The sequence below is a fragment of the Ptiloglossa arizonensis genome, unplaced genomic scaffold, assembly GCF_051014685.1.
Source record: "Ptiloglossa arizonensis isolate GNS036 unplaced genomic scaffold, iyPtiAriz1_principal scaffold0393, whole genome shotgun sequence".
In the NCBI taxonomy this organism is placed as follows: Eukaryota; Metazoa; Arthropoda; class Insecta; order Hymenoptera; family Colletidae; genus Ptiloglossa; species Ptiloglossa arizonensis.
In genome coordinates this window covers 128591-134435 of record NW_027478763.1, presented here as the reverse complement: position 1 = coordinate 134435, position 5845 = coordinate 128591, and positions in this window count along the sequence as shown.

The window sequence follows — 5845 nt, the reverse complement described above, 5'->3', positions numbered from 1 at the left end:
TTATACGTTATACGTTATACGTTATGCGTTATACGTTATACGTTATACGTTATACGTTATACGTTTGACGTTATACGTTATACGGTATACGTTATACGTTATGCGTTATACGTTATACGTTATACGTTATACGTTATACGTTATACGTTATACGGTATACGTTATGCGTTATACGCTATACGTTATGCGTTATAGGATATACATTATGCGTTATAGGATATACGTTATACGTGATACGTTATACGTTATACGTTTACGTTATTCGTTATACGTTATACGTTATGCGTTATACGTTATACGTCATACGTTATGCGTTATACGTTATGCGTTATACGTTATACGTTATACGTTTGACGTTATACGTTATACGGTATACGTTATACGTTATGCGTTATACGTTATACGTTATACGTTATACGTTATACGGTATACGTTATGCGTTATACGCTATACGTTATGCGTTATAGGATATACATTATGCGTTATAGGATATACGTTATACGTGATACCTTGTACGTTATACGTTGTACGTTATACGTTATACGTTATACGTTATACGTTATACGTTATACGTTATACGTTATACGTTATACGTTATACGTTATACGTTATACGTTATACGTTATACGTTATACGTTATACGTTATACGTTATACGTTATACGTTATACGTTATACGTTATACGTTATGCGTTATACGCTATACGTTATGCGTCATTGGTCATACCTTATACGTGATACGTCATACGTTATACGTTATACGTTATACGTTATATGTTATACGTTATACGTTATACGTTATACGTTATACGTTATACGTTATACGTTATACGTTATACGTTATACGTTATACGTTATACGTTATACGTTATACGTTATACGTTATACGTTATACGTTATACGTTATACGTTATACGTTATACGTTATACGTTATACGTTACACGTTATGCGTTATAGGTCATACCTTATACGTGATACGTCATACGTTATACGTTACACGTTATACGTTATACGTTATGCGTTATATGTTATGCGTTATACGTTATACGTTATACGTTACACGTTATACGTTATACGTTATGCGTTATACGTTATGCGTTATACGTTATACGTTATACGTTATACGTTATACGTTATACGTTATACGTTATACGTTATACGTTATACGTTATACGTTATACGTTATACGTTATACGTTATACGTTATACGTTATACGTTATACGTTATACGATATACGTTATACGTTATACGTTATACGTTATACGTTATACGTTATACGTTATACGTTATACGTTATACGTTATAAGTTATACGTTGTGCGTTATACGTTATGCGTTATAGGATATACGTTATACGTTATACGTTATACTTTATACGTTATGCGTTATAGGTCATACCTTATACGTGATACGTCATACGTTATACGTTACACGTTATACGTTATACGTTATGCGTTATACGTTATGCGTTATACGTTATACGTTATACGTTATACGTTATACGTTATACGTTATACGTTATACGTTATACGTTATACGTTATTCGTTATACGTTATACGTTATGCGTTATACGTTATACGTTATACGTTATGCGTTATACGTTATACGTTATACGTTATACGTTATACGTTTGATGTTATACGTTATACGGTATACGTTATACGTTATGCGTTATACGTTATACGTTATACGTTATACGTTATACGTTATACGTTATACGTTATACGTTATACGGTATACGTTATGCGTTATACGCTATACGTTATGCGTTATAGGATATACATTATGCGTTATAGGATATACGTTATACGTGATACGTTATACGTTATACGTTTACGTTATTCGTTATACGTTATACGTTATGCGTTATACGTTATACGTCATACGTTATGCGTTATACGTTATGCGTTATACGTTATACGTTATACGTTTGACGTTATACGTTATACGGTATACGTTATACGTTATGCGTTATACGTTATACGTTATACGTTATACGTTATACGGTATACGTTATGCGTTATACGCTATACGTTATGCGTTATAGGATATACATTATGCGTTAAAGGATATACGTTATACGTGATACCTTGTACGTTATACGTTGTACGTTATACGTTATACGTTATACGTTATACGTTATACGTTATACGTTATACGTTATACGTTATACGTTATACGTTATACGTTATACGTTATACGTTATACGTTATACGTTATACGTTATACGTTATACGTTATACGTTATACGTTATGCGTTATACGCTATACGTTATGCGTCATTGGTCATACCATATACGTGATACGTCATACGTTATACGTTATACGTTATACGTTATTCGTTATACGTTATACGTTATACGTTATACGTTATACGATATACGTTATACGTTTACGTTATACGTTATACGTTATACGTTATACGTTATACGTTATACGTTATACGTTATGCGTTATACGTTATGCGTTATACGTTATACGTTATACGTTATACGTTATACGTTATACGTTATACGTTATACGTTATACGTTATACGTTATACGTTATACGTTATACGTTATACGTTACACGTTATGCGTTATAGGTCATACCTTATACGTGATACGTCATACGTTATACGTTACACGTTATACGTTATACGTTATGCGTTATATGTTATGCGTTATACGTTATACGTTATACGTTATACGTTATACGTTATACGTTATGCGTTATACGCTATACGTTATGCGTTATAGGATATACATTATGCGTTATAGGATATACGTTATACGTGATACCTTGTACGTTATACGTTGTACGTTATACGTTATACGTTATACGTTATACGTTATGCGTTATACCTTCTACGTTATACGTTATACGTTATACGTTATACGGTATACGTTATGCGTTATACGCTATACGTTATGCGTTATAGGATATACATTATGCGTTATAGGATATACGTTATACGTGATACGTTATACGTTATACGTTTACGTTATTCGTTATACGTTATACGTTATGCGTTATACGTTATACGTCATACGTTATGCGTTATACGTTATGCGTTATACGTTATACGTTATACGTTTGACGTTATACGTTATACGGTATACGTTATACGTTATGCGTTATACGTTATACGTTATACGTTATACGTTATACGGTATACGTTATGCGTTATACGCTATACGTTATGCGTTATAGGATATACATTATGCGTTATAGGATATACGTTATACGTGATACCTTGTACGTTATACGTTGTACGTTATACGTTATACGTTATACGTTATACGTTATACGTTATACGTTATACGTTATACGTTATACGTTATACGTTATACGTTATACGTTATACGTTATACGTTATACGTTATACGTTATACGTTATACGTTATACGTTATACGTTATACGTTATGCGTTATACGCTATACGTTATGCGTCATTGGTCATACCTTATACGTGATACGTCATACGTTATACGTTATACGTTATACGTTATTCGTTATACGTTATACGTTATACGTTATACGTTATACGTTATACGTTATACGTTATACGTTATACGTTATACGTTATACGTTATACGTTATACGTTATACGTTATACGTTATACGTTATACGTTATACGTTATGCGTTATACGCTATACGTTATGCGTTATAGGTCATACCTTATACGTGAAACGTCATACGTTATACGTTACACGTTATACGTTATACGTTATGCGTTATACGTTATGCGTTATACGTTATACGTTATACGTTATACGTTATACGTTATACGTTATACGTTATACGTTATACGTTATACGTTATACGTTATACGTTATACGTTATACGTTATACGTTATACGTTATACGTTATACGATATACGTTATACGTTATACGTTATACGTTATACGTTATACGTTATACGTTATACGTTATACGTTATAAGTTATACGTTGTGCGTTATACGTTATGCGTTATAGGATATACGTTATACGTTATACGTTATACTTTATACGTTATACGTTATACGTTATACGTTATACGTTATATGTTATACGTTATACGTTATACGTTACACGTTATACGTTATACGTTATACGTTATACGTTATACGTTATACGTTATACGTTATACGTTATACGTTATACGTTATACGTTATACGTTATACGTTATACGTTACACGTTATGCGTTATAGGTCATACCTTATACGTGATACGTCATACGTTATACGTTACACGTTATACGTTATACGTTATGCGTTATACGTTATGCGTTATACGTTATACGTTATACGTTATGCGTTATACGTTATACGTTATACGTTATGCGTTATACGTTATACGTTATACGTTATACGTTATACGTTTGACGTTATACGTTATACGGTATACGTTATACGTTATGCGTTATACGTTATACGTTATACGTTATACGTTATACGTTATACGGTATACGTTATGCGTTATACGCTATACGTTATGCGTTATAGGATATACATTATGCGTTATAGGATATACGTTATACGTGATACGTTATACGTTATACGTTTACGTTATTCGTTATACGTTATACGTTATGCGTTATACGTTATACGTCATACGTTATGCGTTATACGTTATGCGTTATACGTTATACGTTATACGTTTGACGTTATACGTTATACGGTATACGTTATACGTTATGCGTTATACGTTATACGTTATACGTTATACGTTATACGGTATACGTTATGCGTTATACGCTATACGTTATGCGTTATAGGATATACATTATGCGTTATAGGATATACGTTATACGTGATACCTTGTACGTTATACGTTGTACGTTATACGTTATACGTTATACGTTATACGTTATACGTTATACGTTATACGTTATACGTTATACGTTATACGTTATATGTTATACGTTATACTTTATACGTTACACGTTATACGTTATACGTTATACGTTATACGTTATACGTTATACGTTATACGTCATACGTTACACGTTATACGTTATACGTTATACGTTATACGTTACACGTTATGCGTTATAGGTCATACCTTATACGTGATACGTCATACGTTATACGTTACACGTTATACGTTATACGTTATGCGTTATACGTTATGCGTTATACGTTATACGTTATACGTTATACGTTATACGTTATACGTTATACGTTATACGTTATACGTTATACGTTATACGTTATACGTTATTCGTTATACGTTATACGTTATGCGTTATACGTTATAGGATATACATTATGCGTTATAGGATATACGTTATACGTGATACGTTATACGTTATACGTTTACGTTATTCGTTATACGTTATACGTTATGCGTTATACGTTATACGTCATACGTTATGCGTTATACGTTATGCGTTATACGTTATACGTTATACGTTTGACGTTATACGTTATACGGTATACGTTATACGTTATGCGTTATACGTTATACGTTATACGTTATACGTTATACGGTATACGTTATGCGTTATACGCTATACGTTATGCGTTATAGGATATACATTATGCGTTATAGGATATACGTTATACGTGATACCTTGTACGTTATACGTTGTACGTTATACGTTATACGTTATACGTTATACGTTATACGTTATACGTTATACGTTATACGTTATACGTTATACGTTATATGTTATACGTTATACTTTATACGTTACACATTATACGTTATACGTTATACGTTATACGTTATACGTTATACGTTATACGTCATACGTTACACGTTATACGTTATACGTTATACGTTATACGTTACACGTTATGCGTTATAGGTCATACCTTATACGTGATACGTCATACGTTATACGTTACACGTTATACGTTATACGTTATGC